Source organism: Phyllobates terribilis, unplaced genomic scaffold, assembly GCF_046119375.1.
Source record: "Phyllobates terribilis strain yellow unplaced genomic scaffold, ASM4611937v1 Scaffold_3__8_contigs__length_932513732, whole genome shotgun sequence".
Lineage (NCBI taxonomy): Eukaryota > Metazoa > Chordata > Amphibia > Anura > Dendrobatidae > Phyllobates > Phyllobates terribilis.
The window spans coordinates 668,860,914-668,876,343 of NW_027362763.1; the positions used below are offsets into that span (position 1 = coordinate 668,860,914).

Genomic DNA, 15,430 nt, shown 5'->3' on the forward strand with positions numbered 1-15,430 from the left:
TTTGTCACATGGTCTGTGTGTGTGGAGGGAAAAGGCCTCCTGTGTGATATCCAGACTGAGCCAGTGGACTGGATGCTCTCAGCTTGTGTGACCAGAGGACTGACTAACCTGAAACTTTGTCTAAAGAACTGTTTTCTTTGTTTTGCCTGCACTGAAGGCAGTTTATTTTCCCTTTTGCTTGTGGACGGTTTATGGAGCAATAAACCGACTTGGACACTTAAATGGAAACTCTTCCTGTTTTGCCTACCGACGCACCCAAGTGAGTAGCACCCATACAACCTGAAAAGACATGACAGGGAGCCAATAAAGAGATACATCGAAAAGAGGGAGGATGATTTAAATTTTTACTTTTCTGTTTTTTTAATGTACATTTTTTTATAAACCCTCAAGTGACACAAACTATTGCTTGTTCTATATACTGCAATAAAACTATAGAGCACTATATACAGTGCTCAGCACAAATGAGTACACCCTCTTTGAAAAGTAAGATGTTAATATCTTAATCAAGACAAGAAAAATTAAAAAAATTCTGCCAATTCTGAATTTCATAGAACATTTTTTAACCTGTAACACGACATGAGGTTAATAATAGAACTTTCATTACAAAAACTTCAGTTTTACTCAAAACTAGTTGATGCAAAACTGAATAAACATCAACAACTAATACATCTAGTATTTTGCATGACCTCCATGATATGTAAGGACGACTCCAAGTCTTCTAGGCCTGGAATGAACAAGTTGGTGACATATTACAACTCCTGTCTTGCTCCACTCTTCAGAACGAGTTCTTCTAGAGCCGGGATGCCGGATGGAGAGTGATTACTACTGGTCTCTTCAGAATTCCCCATTGTTGTTCGGTTGGGTCAGATCTGGAGACACCTGACCAATGAATCACTGTCGTCCGGTTCTTCTTTAGAAATGCAACAGATGTGTGTTTTGTATCATTGTCATGTTGGAAAAGTGCACGTCTATCAAGGGCCCCAAGTCATGGCAGCACAGTGGCTCAGTGGTTAGCACTATATGGTGGCTCAGTGGTTAGCATTGTTGCTTTGCAGCGCTGAGATCCAGAGTTCAAATCCCACCAAGGACAACATCTGGAGGAAGTTTGTATGTTCTCCCCATGTTTGCGTGGGTTTCCTCCCAATCCTCCCACACTCCAAAGAAATACTGATAAGGAATGTAGATTGTGAGCCCCAATGGGGGCAGAGATGATGATGTCTGTAAAGCTGTGGAATATGATGGCGCTATAGAAGAAAAGCATAATAAATACAATGGCGGCATCTTCTCTGTCACTATAGCGCAGAACATCTATGAATTCATGATGCCATCAATGACATGTAGCCCCCGGCACCAGCAGCTCATGACGCCCCCCATAAGGACACGGCCACCACCAGGTGTCACTGTAGGCACCAGGCATATTTCTAACTTCATGGAGCCTACTGTGAGACCTGGTGCCGGCTGCCTCAGAACCTCTTGGAGACATAAAGACATTACTGTGTAAAATGTCAGATGTGAGTGATGTGTCTGCGACCGATCATCCCGTACAAGCTGCTGCATTAAGGGGTTAAAGGGATCTGTGGGGTCTTTGTTGTATCCTGATCACCACAGGACCTTTGTTGGTGTCTTGGTCATGTGATCATATGAGAGGAGGAGTAAAGCAGTGGGACTTCCTGTCATGTGACCGTGTGATATCACAGGTCCTAGTCTCTAACATTTACTACGTCTCTCCCATGTAACTGATCACATGACTGTGACATCACCGCAGGTCCTGTATACACCAGGAGGAGACATCTGCAGAGCAGCGATCGCTCCGGTACGTGAGACTTGTAGTCGCTGATCTTCTCTCCTTCTTTACTATAGTGCAGTGATTATATACCAGATATAGTGCAGTGATGTACATACTGTATATATATATATATATGTATGTGTGTCTGTATGTATATATATATATATATATATGCCTGTTTCTCTTTGTATATATATATATGTGTGTCTGTATATATATATATATATATGTATGTGTCTGTGTGTATATATATATATATATATATTATATATGTGTGTGTATATATATATATATATATATATATATATATATATAATAATAATAATAATAGTTTTTATTTTTATAGCGCCAACATATTCCGCAGCACTTTACAAATTTTAAGGGGGACTTATACAGACAATACAAAATAAGCACATCTCATATCGAAAGGAGTGAGGGTCCTGCTCGCAAGCTTACAGTCTATGAGGAAATGGGGGCGACACAAAAGGTAGAATGTACATATATTGTATAATGCAGCCTTGATATACTATATAGGATAAATAATACATGGACTGGTCGCCTGCCAGTAAGTGTGCAGTCCTGACAGAGACTATTAAGTACATGGTTGGTATGAACCTGAAATTGAAGAAGATTTTAATATGGGGGAAAACTGGGATGGACAACTGGGATGGACAGGTAGTGTGTGGAGGCGATACGCCAGTCTAAAGAAATTGGTTTTTAGGGTCCGCTTGAAACTGTGGGTATTGGGAATTAATCGAACTGTCCTGGGTAATGCATTCCAAAGAATTGGCGCAGCACGCGAGAAATCTTGGAGACGGGAGTGGGAAGTTCGGATTATGGAGGATTTTAGTTTTATGTCACTGGCAGAACGGAGGGCACATGTAGGGTGGTAGACTGAGACAAGGGAGGAGATGCAGGGGGGTACTGAAGCATGGAGCGCTTTGTGGGTAAGCGTGACAAGTTTAAATTGAATTCTATATTGGATGGGCAACCAGTGCAATGACTGGCACAGGGAAGAGGCATCGGAGTAGCAGTTGGCGAGGAATATGATCCTGGCTGCTGCATTAAGGACGGATTGGCGAGGGGAGAGTTTAGTAAGAGGGAGCCCGATAAGTAGAGAGTTGCAGTAGTCAAGACGAGAATGAATAAGAGCGACAGTAAGAGTTTTTGCCGAGTCAGAGGTGAGAAAAGTCCTGATTCTTGAGATGTTTTTGAGGTGTAGATGACATGAACGAGCGAGTGATTTGATGTGAGAAGTAAAAGAAAGATCTGAGTCAAAAATGACCCCAAGACAGCGGGCTTGTTGCTGGGGAGTAATGGTTGAGCCACAAACGAAAATGGCAATATCGGGCACAGGTAGGTTAGTGGAGGGAGGAAAGACGAGTAGTTCAGTTTTTGACAGATTCAGTTTTAGGCTGAGGGAGGACATGATGACACAGCAGAAAGACAATCACTGGTCTTTTGTAGTAATGCAGGGGTGATGTCCGGAGCAGAGGTGTATAATTGGGTGTCATCAGCATAGAGATGGTACTGGAAACCGAATCTGCTGATTGTTTGTCCAATGGGAGCGGGTGTATAAGGAGAAAAGAAGGGGGCCAAGGACTGATCCTTGAGGAACCCCGACAGTAAGGGGAAGGAGAGAGGAGGAGGAGCCGGCGAAAGACACAGAGAAGGAGCGGTCAGAGAGATAGGAGGAGAACCAGGAGAGAACAGTGTCCTTGAGGCCAATAGTGTGGAGCATAGTGAGGAGGAGCTGGTGATCCACAGTGTCGAATGCTGCAGAGAGATCCAGGAGATCAGCAGGGAGTAGTGACCATTAGATTTAGCTGCTAGTAGATCATTAGAGACTTTAGTGAGGGCAGTTTCAGTAGAATGTAAAGAGCGGAAACCAGATTGTAAAGGGTCAAGAAGAGAGTTGTCTGAAAGATAGCTGATTAGACGGGAATGGACCAGGCGTTCCAGGAATTTAGAGATAAAGGGAAGATTGGAAACAGGTCTGTAGTTGGCCGTGCAGTTCTGGTCAAGGGATGGTTTTTTAAGCAATGGATGTATGCTGGCATGTTTAAAAGAAGAGGGAAAGATACCAGATGAGAGGGAGAGGTTGAAAATTTTAGTTAGGTGAGTGGTGACAGCTGGAGCAAGGGACTGAAGGAGATGTGAGGGAATAGGGTCACTGGTGCAGGTGGTAGGGCGAGAAGATGCAAGGAGCCTGATCACTTCATCTTCCGTGACTGGTTCGAAGTCAGAAAGTGAGCAAGATACAATGTGGCGGGGGAGAGCATGCATAACGTTTGGGGATTGGGAGAAAATTTCCTGTCGTACATGGTCAATTTTTTCTTTGAAATAATTGGCCAGATCGTCAGCGCTGAGGTCGGTGGTCGGGGCCTGTGTTGTTTGATTGAGGAGAGAATGAAACGTATCAAAGAGTCGTTTAGGATTATTGGAAAGTGAGATTATGAGGTTGTTAAAGTAGGTTTGTTTGGAGAGGTGAAGCACAGAGTTATATGTTTTCAGCATAAATTTATAATGGAGGAAATCTTCGGGCAGATTAGATTTTCTCCACAGCCTTTCAGCACACCTGGAACACCGCTGGAGAAGACGTGTTTGAGGTGTATGCCAGGGTTGTCGCCGTCTATGCCGAATTGTTCTTTGTGTAGGAGGTGCGGCTTCATCCAGGGCGCATATATACATATACATATACAGTGCCTACAAGTAGTATTCAACCCCCTGGAGATTTAGCTGGTTGACACATGCGGAATTAACTTGGCATTGTGACATTTGTACTGTAGATCAGCCTGGAAGTGGGAAATGCACTGCAGCAAATTTTTTTTTTTTTTTTTTTTAAACGTTAAAAGTTAATTCAGAGTGTCATTTATTATTCAACCCCTCAAACCACAAGAATTCTGTTTGGTCCCCCTAAAGTATTAAGAAGTAGTTCAGGCACCAAGAATAATGAGCTTCACATGTGTGGATTAAAGATCTCTTTTGCCAGCCTTTTCTGACTATTTAAGACCCTCCCCAAACTTGTGAACAGCACTCAGACATGGTCAACATGGGAAAGACAAAGGAGCATTCCAAGGCCTTCAGAGACAAGATCGTGGAGGGTCACAAGGCTGGCAAGGGGTACAAAACCCTTTCCAAGGAGTTGGGCCTACCTGTCTCCACTGTTGGGAGCATCATCCGTAAGTGGAAGGCTTATGGAACTACTGTTAGCCTTCCACGGCCTGGACAGCCTTTGAAAGTGTCCTCCCGTGCCGAGGCCAGGAGCTCCGGGAAGGAGCTCCGGGAAGATCTCATGGCAGTGGGAACATTGGTTTCAGTCAATACCATAAGTAACGTACTCCACCGCAATGGTCTCCGTTCCAGACGAGCCCGTAAGGTACCTTTACTTTCAAAGCGTCATGTCAAGGCTCGTCTACAGTTTGCTCATGATCACTTGGAGGACTCTGAGACAGACTGGTTCAAGGTTCTATGGTCTGATGAGACCAAGATCGAGATCTTTGGTGCCAACCACACACGTGACGTTTGGAGACTGGATGGCACTGCATACGACCCCAAGAATACCATCCCTACAGTCAAGCATGGTGGTGGCAGCATCATGCTGTGGGGCTGTTTCTCAACCAAGGGGCCTGGCCATCTGGTCCGCATCCATGGGAAGATGGATAGCACGGCCTACCTGGAGATTTTGGCCAAGAACCTCCGCTCCTCCATCAAGGATCTTAAGATGGGTCGTAATTTCATCTTCCAACAAGACAACGACCCAAAGCACACAGCCAAGAAAACCAAGGCCTGGTTCAAGAGGGAAAAAGTAAAGGTGTTGGAGTGGCCTAGTCAGTCTCCTGACCTTAACCCAATTGAAAACTTGTGGAAGGAGCTCAAGAATAAAGTCCACATGAGACACCCAAAGAACCTAGATAACTTGGAGAAGATCTGCATGGAGGAGTGGGCCAAGATAACTCCACAGACCTGTGCCGGCCTGATCAGGTCTTATAAAAGACGATTATTAGCTGTAATTGCAAACAAGGGTTATTGCACAAAATATTAAACATAGGGGTTGTATAATAATTGACCCACACTTTTATGTTTAAAATTTAATGAAATTCAACTGAGCAACATAACTTTTTGGTTTGTAAGATTTATGCTTCTGTTCATAAAACCTACTCTCGTTTGCAGTTTGAAGGCTCTAACTTATTTGCATCTTATCAAACCAGCTAAATCTGCAGGGGGTTGAATACTACTTGTAGGCACTGTATATATATATATTGTGGCAAGACGACTCGCTCGGCTCTCCCGGAGGCAGACTCAGGACACACGTTCTCAGGTTACCTTTCTGCTGGTTTATTATCTGGCATAAACTCATGCAGGGTTCCGCAGGAAAAAATAAACAAGACCCCTCTGGGTTAAATGGGAAAACAAAACAAAGTATAGCTCAGTCCATAGGTGAGCGGGTTCCGCCCGCTCTCAATAGCATAAACTGCACAGGTAACAAGCTCTGCAGCTTCCACAATACTGTCTGGAGACTTCCCACTCCAGACCACACTCCAGAGAAAAAAAAAAAGGACTGAGCTTTTACACATTGCTCAGCCACACCCTGAGGGGAGGTAGGGGGAATGGCGTCCCGCCCTCTTTGCCATTCCCATAAAACTGCACACCCTTTAACAGAGTAAATCTACTAGCATATAACACGCTGGCAGAAAAATAAAGTACCCGTGCTCTCCGTTCTGCTAATGACCTAAGACTGACATACTCTATAATCCAAACCTCCCACTCTCTTCTCCAAGACTTCTCACTAGCTGCGCCAATTTTCTGGAATGCACTATCCAGGACAAGTCAATTAATCCCCAATACTCACACTTTTAAGCGTGCCCTAATAATGCATTTCTTTAGACTGACCTATCACCTCACCTCACTTATCTAACTATTTCAGTTTTGCCCTTCCAACATTTTCCTCAGAATCTGTCCCTTGTATTAAGCATAAAAGAGAAAAGACCGGCACTATTCAAACGGCTGTCAGGTCAACGGAGCTTGCAGCTGGCCGAATCCGTGATGAACAGGTGCTCAACGAGGCTCAGACTCCAGACTGAAGAAATCCAGAGGGTTTAAACATTTTGTTAAAATTTTTTCATCTTTTGGAGATCAGTAACGACTCCATCCTGTGATTTCCAGAATTCCACACTTTTTCCTTCTCGGTGTTACAATTTCAGTGTTGAGGAGTCTAAATGCTTTAATGTCATCTTATAAATACAGTAGGTAGATTATTTTTAGAGCCTGGAATTCTGTGCATCCTATTGATGAGAGAAGTAAGGAGCGAGGAAAATAATGTAAATGTCTGATTTTTTTTTTTTTCATCTGGCTACTGATTTATGGGCTCAGTTTTAAAGTTTGTTATGGGGCCTGCACTATCTAGTTACCACTTTTTATGTTAAATGTTATTTCAAATGTGATTTTCCTCCAATATCTCCTTGTTCCCTCAGGTTCCTGATGTTCAGGACTCTTTTCCCTTAATAGTTGAGGGTCCTTTCCATCAGTGACCCCCCCGAGGATGGAGCAGGACAGAGACCACATGGCGGCTCGGATATTAGACCTCACCCTGGAGATAATCTACTGGATCACTGGAGAGGTGAGAGCTTCACATCACATCACTCTGATCTCTAGTAATAAAGCCGGAAATTACGGGAAAGGTGAAGGATTCTCGGCCTCTGTGTAGTGATCGGCGTCTCCCCATACACAGGATCACACAGTAGTGAAGACGTCGTGTGGGGAGTGTGTGACCCCCCGTGTGTCAGGAGGCCGGAGCAGGACCCCCAGTGACATCACCGAGCCTCCACCTCATTCACTGATACATGAGCAAAAGATCCTAGAACTGACCACCAGGATCACTGAGCTGCTGAGCGGAGAGGTGAGCGCTGCCGGGAATGCTGGGACATTATACAATAACGCCGGGGGAGGGGTCTGCTAATGACGGGTCATTGTGTGTGTCAGGTTCCTATAAGGTGTCAGGACGTCACCGTCTATTTCTCCATGGAGGAGTGGGAGTATCTAGAAGGACACAAGGATCTGTACAAGGACGTCATGATGGAGAATCACCCGTCCATCACATCTCCGGGTAAGAGGAGACCTTCCTGGGTTGTGGAGGAGAAAAAGAGTCTGAGGGATATTGCCTTAAAACTTTTATTTTTTATTATTAAAAATTCTCTGAGTAAAAACAAATAAACAATTACGTGTTTTTATGTGGTAGATCTATAATGTGATCCTGATTACCTTAGATAATCTTCATTTATTGGACCTGGGTGAGGTTCTTTCAATCACCATATGGGGTTTCGGGAGAAAATGTTCATCTTTGTTGTCAGTAAAATTTAAACGTTCAGCAAACTTTACATAACTTAATAGTACCAGTGAATGAAGGAAACTTTCTATATATCTTATCAAAGAAATTTTTCTTCTCTCTCCATTTATGAGCCTCTTCTTCTCCCTTTGCCTCCTGAACTCACTATTTACTCTGAAAACAGCTTAAATCCATCTTGCTCCACCAAAGATGTTGACCATTAGTGGGGTGACAGGTTTCACAATCTATTGAAGTCTATGTAGTGGGGTGGAGGGGAGAAGCAGAGCCGGACAGAAACACAAGGAATGAATGAAATGTTCTGCGCCACGGCCTACGGGTGGGATTTACCTGGCTTGACCTGGGGTCGAGGACAAACCTCGTTGGTCCAAGCATTTTATAAAGGATGGGGCCTTGATGGTAACCTTCCATTCTTATCTCTGTCTGCCCTATCAATTTTACATGTTGCTTTCTGTGGATCTCAAGGTGATCAAACCATGGCTATTGTAAAATCAGGGTTTGACTCCTGGATCGACTTCCCTCTCCCCAGTGAGGTAGCGATAAAAAAATAACACCATCACAACCTTTTTTGTTCCTACTCCTGTGCAGATGCGCAACACGGTGTCGTTACCAGACCTGCCCAAAAGTTGGAGGTGTCATTAGCTCTTTGCCTTTCGCAATGTTTCATCATCGTTGAAGTTCAAAACATTTCATGTCGATCATGTAGTTCACCTATGAAATGCTATACACCGTGCACAAGACCCTACCAGAGCAATTCATGCTAGTCAATGCCCAGAAAATCCTATTTTTAGCTAAAACAAATAATAAAGACGATAAATAATTAATCATGGAAGAAATAGCTGATTTCTTAAACTGTGATAAAACTTATTTTTGGGCATCGCAGCAAAATGAGCCAAAAATTTTCTTAACGACCTCAAGAAAATATTAATGATGTTTATAAATCAAAAAATTGCAAACTGCGCTGTGTGCACTACCAAAAAAAGTGCAATAATATGTGTCCAATCCGCATACGGTATATATATATAAAGGATCCTACCTATGTTAATTTAAAAGAAAATACCATCTATCCTGTTATAGTAGGGGAATAAGATATTTTCTAAAATGCCCCTGCAACAAGTTATACATAGGTCATACGAAACGGGAGTTGTACACTAGATTGAAAGAACATGCAAATAACAAAAATTTACACGCCACCCCCTTTCTAAACCCTATAAAGAGGTCAACATCAACATAAAGGGTACCTCTTTTTGGGGGGATAGAAAAAGTTAAGCAACATTGGAGGTGGACAATTATCAGCATCAAATGTCCAGAGCAGAAAGCCGCTGAATTTCCGAACGAAGTATCCTCCGACCAGCAGGATTGAATAGTGAAGTAGAACTTTTTGCATTCATGAATTGAATTGTGAAAGACTGCGTACGGCACACCACTGGTTCTATAGTCCTCTGGAGCGACATCCATCTATATAAGTTCATTGAATCTATTCCTGACGAAGAAGGAAGATTCCTTTGAAACGTGTAGGATAAGATCCACGGACTGTTTCGTAGCGGGTGATGTCACACCATCTGGGATGGATTGCTCTCCCTAACTGTGGTTAGATGGAGAGCTGCACGGTGCCACAAATGCCGACCATCTGTATATACTGTAGAAAAAGATATAGGAAAATATTACTTCCCCCTCTGCTGACTGTAATATTTGAACGATTGCAAGTTCGCAATATTGGATCCATTGAACATTCATTACAGGACTTGACTTTTATTCAACATAGGTAGGATCATTTATATATACAGTCATGGCCGAAAGTGTTGGCACCCTTGAAATTGTTCCAGAACATGAAGTATTTCTTCCAGAAAAGTATTGCAATTACACATGTTTTGTTATACACATGTTTATTATTTATCTCTGGAAATGGGCTTGTAACCTTAAGATTGTTGATATGGTTCAACAATTTTGGTTCTCAAGTCCTCTTTCTGTTCTCTTCTCCTCTTTCTGTTCTCTATGCTCCACCTAATTTTTGTGATGTTTATAAAACAGTATGAAGCCGCAGGAGTAGAACCACATTAAGGACTGTGAAAAGCAATGGGAGAGTTATGGCCTGGACGGGCAAGTGAATGGGCTCTTGGTGAAAGAGCTCACTCAGAGCAAGGTTTTTATAGATCAATTTGGCCACAAATAAAAGCTATTAAACTCACCCTTGTGTTTATTTGTCTGTGCTAATGTCGGGATTGCTGTTGGAAATGGCCGGTAGAGCAGGAAAAAAGGAGAAGGAGGCAGCAGGGAATAATGAGAGGGACTTCCAACATGGCACTGATGTATGGGAGAATAGGAAAGTTGGGTGCTGCAGGAGCTTTGCTAGAACGCCCATCAAGCAAGCACACTCCATGGAGGATGATTATGTGCTATGTTTGGCTGATGAGCAGCAGAATGGTAATCTGCAGCGTACAGAGGGTGAGGCGTGCAAGAAACAGAGGACTTGGCTCACAATTAGGAACCTGGACTAACAACTGGAGCTATCAACAGCTCAGAGCAGCAGAACACTGAACCTACTCTGAGATGGTTTTCATGGCAGTATCTCGGTGCAACACTGCTCTATATTCACTATCTGCTCAAATGTGCACTCTGAAACAAAAAATATCATTCATGAGGCACAGGCTACAGAAAACTAATGGATGTACAGCGGCCATGGAAGGAAGGGTCAGTGACATCGAAGACAAAATAATCTCTTTACACATGAACTCGCTTGGACACGAGCAAATTATTACCAACCTGCTCTCCAAGACAGATGATTTGGAGAATAGATTCTGGAGAAATAATACATGGTGCATCAGCACACTGCTATTAATAAATACATGAACTCCAATACTGCTATAAATGTTAAAAAGTTAAGGAACTTAGTGCTTTTTGATCAAAGAGCGTAAAAGCCATCCAACCACGGCAAGGTGATCTTTTAATATCGATGGTCCCTAACCACTAAGTGTCCTACTTCTCCATGTGCCAAACCAGCCTCATGTCAATGGGGAGAGAAAAGTGAACCAGGCGAAGCTTGCAATTAAAGCCTGTGTGGGAAAGATGAGTAGACATTTAGTGGTTAGGGACCATCTATATTTTGGTCACCTTGACGTGGTTGGAGGCTTTTGCGCTCTTTGATCAAATATGCTAACTAAGCACCTTACCTTTATAACACTTGCAGCAATATTGGAGTTGATGCATTTATTAATCGCAGTGTGCTGACGCACCGTGTATGTATGTAAGGAATCGTTAATTTTCAAATTTTTTTATGTTGTCTGTTGACATGAAATTTTATTGTATGGTGTGGATATTATAGGATATCTGCAGACAAGGACACTTTGTTGTTTTCCGTGGTCTTTCTTCACATTAATACATGTATTTGCAAGATACTTACTGATATTATTGATTATCCCATTTTTGGGTGCCGATTTGCTTTGTTTGTATCAGTAAAGCTTTTATTGGATAATTAAAAAAAATAATATTTTATTTGAGAAAATAAGAAATTAAGAAATATTGTTTTTTTTTTTTCCAGGTGAAGTAAAGGTGAGAGCCTCCAATGGACATCACCATTTATCTCCCTATTGTGAAGTAGAGAATAACAATACCAGACAAGCTCATGAAGCAATTCCCAATGTCCCAATAGTTCTTGACAGCAGAGATCTGTCCACAGATTCTTCTGGTGATACGAAACCTTCCTTTAATCAAATACTGATTGGCGAACAAAGAACTGGACATGGACAGGGGGAAACATTTCCACGTGAAAATCAAACTGAAAAGAAATCAAATCTTTCTTTGTATGAGCGAATTCACAAAGATGAACGGCCATTTTCATGTTCAGAATGTGGGAAACATTTTGGTAGGAAATCAAATCTATTGGAACATGTAACAATTCACACAGGGAATAAGCCATTTTCATGTTCAGAATGTGGGAAATGTTTTACTCGGAAATCAAATCTTATGAAACATGTAAAAAGTCACACAGGGGAGAAGCCATTTTCATGCTCAGAATGTGGGAAACGTTTTAGCCAGCAATCGATTCTTTTTCTGCATCAGAGAATTCACACAGGGGATAAGCCATTTTCATGTCTTGAATGTGGGAAGTGTTTTAGTCAGAAAACACATCTTGAGGGACATTTAAGAACTCACACAGGGGAGAAGCCATTTGCATGTTCAGTATGTGGAAAATGTTTTAGTGACAAATCAGGTCTTATTGAACATCAGAGGATTCACACAGGGGAGAAGCCATACTCATGTTCAGAATGTGGGAAATCTTTTGTCCAGAGATCAAATCTTGTTAAACATCAGAGAATTCACACAGGGGAGAAGCCATACTCATGTTCAGAATGTGGGAAATATTTTAGCGACAAATCGAGTCAAATTGAACATCAGAGAACTCATACAGGTGAGAAACCATATTCGTGTTTAGAATGTGGGAAAAGTTTCGTCCATAGATCAAATCTTATTAAACATCAGAGAACTCACACAGGGGAGAAGCCGTATTCATGTTCAGAATGTGGGAAATGTTTTAGCCACAGATCTGGTCTCGTGTATCATCATAGTACTCACACGGGGGAAAAGCCATTTTCATGTTCACAATGTGGGAAATGCTTTGTCTACAAATCAGATCTTGTTAAACATCAGATAATTCACACAGGGGAGAAGCCGTTCTCATGTTCACAATGTTGGAAATGTTTTGTCTTCAAATCAGATCTTGTTAAACATGAAAGAACTCACACGCGGGAGAAACCATTTTCCTATTCAGAATGAAGGAGATTGGTGATCGTCATCATTTTATCCCTTTTTACGCCACAACCGGAGCAGATTACTGCTTAGAGGATAGAGGAGTAAGCAGTTATCACTCACACTTCACAATAAGAAAGAGATTGACCAAAATCAGGCTTTGTTAGCTTTCATGTAAGACTTGACCTAATCTGCGTGTAAAGTAAAAGGACCTTTTTGGACTAAAGGAAATGCGGTAAATAGAAGCCTATATTAGGACCTGAGATGCGCTGCCCATGGACTAAACTCTCCAAATGTGTATGTTCATCAAGCTGGGAAGCCAAGATAATTTACAGCATCCTGATGACGCTTCAGAATGTTAAAACAACATGATGTTCCATATGTGTCAAGCAAATAGTGTAACGTATCAGGTGAAGAGCGACATTCTGTGATCATATTTCCATATGTACAAACAGTGATGTGACTCATAATTGTTAAAATACTATCCCAACCCTGATGTTAAATTCTAAGATGTATCACAAGGGCCCGTCGCAGCCTCAACATTATATAAGCGTGAAGGAGAATCAGGATTTGATTGATTCAACCATGAGTCTTTTGTCAGCCATCTTGACGCACAACACTTCTTTGTTAGAAGTGATCTTTGCATGAACCTATGTACATTATAATCCTATAGTAAAGTGATAGCTAATACAAGAGATACCAAGTGTCCTGTCATATAGAGGTGCCTGTTTCCTCGCCACCAATCACCTATGTATTTACATAAAAATTAACATCAGAAAACCTTTTTCCTACGTGTTATCGTTACTAATCTCTTATTTTATATCATACAGTGTTACTGCTAACCACCTAAGGGTGTTTCATATAGTATAAGACAAGTCTGAAGGAGGACCACGAGAAAACAATAGTGCACATGCACCAGGGTCTAAATCTCTAACTTCTGAGAACAGCAACTCTGTAGCCTAATACATGCGATCTCCGATTATATCGATGACAACCAGAGACGCTAGTCCAAGCCAGGAGCAATGGGTTTTATGCAAAACAATGCAGCACGTTGTCAGTGAACGGAGATCAGATTGGAAGCCAATAGAGTATATCGTAGTACTAAAAGAAGGGTCACTTGCCTTGTCATAAAACAGGGAGAGGCATTCACTACTTTACCCAGAAAAACTGCCGTAACTTGGAAAAGAGACGGTCAACCATACTGAAATTTGGACTTTGGTTCATGAGAAGTGAAAGGGCAATGAACCTCAGCGACGAGAAATATCCTTACGCCGACTTGTTGCCGCTTTGGTCGTCTCCACTATGAGATAGACTTTCCTGAACTTCGGGAGTTTATCTATGGTGCTTGCATTTTCCTCGTGCCGAAATCCTTCTTCATTTGTTAACAATATACAGATACAGTTTGGAGGAGCGTGTTTTCAATGTGAAAACTTATTGGAAAACTGAATCCTTTTAAGAGGTGCCAAAGTGAATTTCTAAAAAAAAGTTTGGAGGTCAAAATCTGCTTTCAAACCATGCATCCGGCCATTGGTGAATAAGCTGGAACCTACAGGAACATTACTGGATAGGCGTAACGGAGGATGTCCGAAAATGTCTGAGGAAACAATTCTGGCGTCTTCTGGCATCTCCACGTAAATCGTTGTACAGGCTTTTCCTGTGTCGTATTCCACATGTCAACGAGCGGTCAAGAAAGGTCGTGTTCACCTGTATATAGTCACTGTCTTTCAGGAATTGAAAGAGAATTTGTTATTGTCAGTGGTTCCAGAGCTTCATTGCAGAAAAATAACACATATTGGACTATATGTGGCACACTGAGGAAGCCTGGTTTTATCTATGTAGCTATGTCAATTCACAAAACACCCGTATTTGGGCAGCTGACAACTCGTACATGCTTCACAAGACGTCGCTTCATCCAGAAAAAGTAATCTCAAAGGGACTGTGGCCACCAAGATCGGCTAAATTAATACAGACGGATCGTTTCCTTTCGGGCAATTTGAAAGGTCGGGTGTACAGTAACAAGCCACGAATATTACAGGCACTTTGAGAGAACATACTGTGAGAAATTCAAGTTATGACCCCAGATGGAATACATTCAACAATATGGATTGGTGCGTGAAGGTGTGATTGTTAAACATTTTCAACATCGGCTTTAAAACATTAGTTTCTCATGCACCAAGGTATGTTCAAATTTCAGTACGGCACACCTTCTCTTTTAGAATTGACTGTGATTTTTCCGGGTAGAATAGCGAATGAATCAACCTGTATATTTAGATGTTCCATACCTGATATACAAATTATGTTATATGGTAGACCCTTGATAGGGAATCTTTTAACTTGCTATGGTCCATATTACAAACCAATCGTGGTGTCAGAATACATACTGTGGAATGCAGATGTAAAATTTATTTTACCATTTACCCAAAGATACCTCTAGGTGATATCAAGTGCAACAATTTTACAATTTTAAAAATAAATGTCCCCAAAGTGTCCATATCCTTTAAATCGTTGAACTTACCTCCCACTTCTCATCTAACTCTCTCTTCGACAATCCAGCT

At 41.9% G+C, this 15,430-nt stretch overlaps 1 pseudogene; it reads left to right on the top strand.

Annotated features, from left to right (window-relative positions):
* Positions 1-13,635, top strand: part of LOC141257320 (uncharacterized) — a 78,118-nt pseudogene extending 64,483 nt beyond the window's left edge.
* Positions 13,636-15,430: the final 1,795 nt, after the last annotated feature.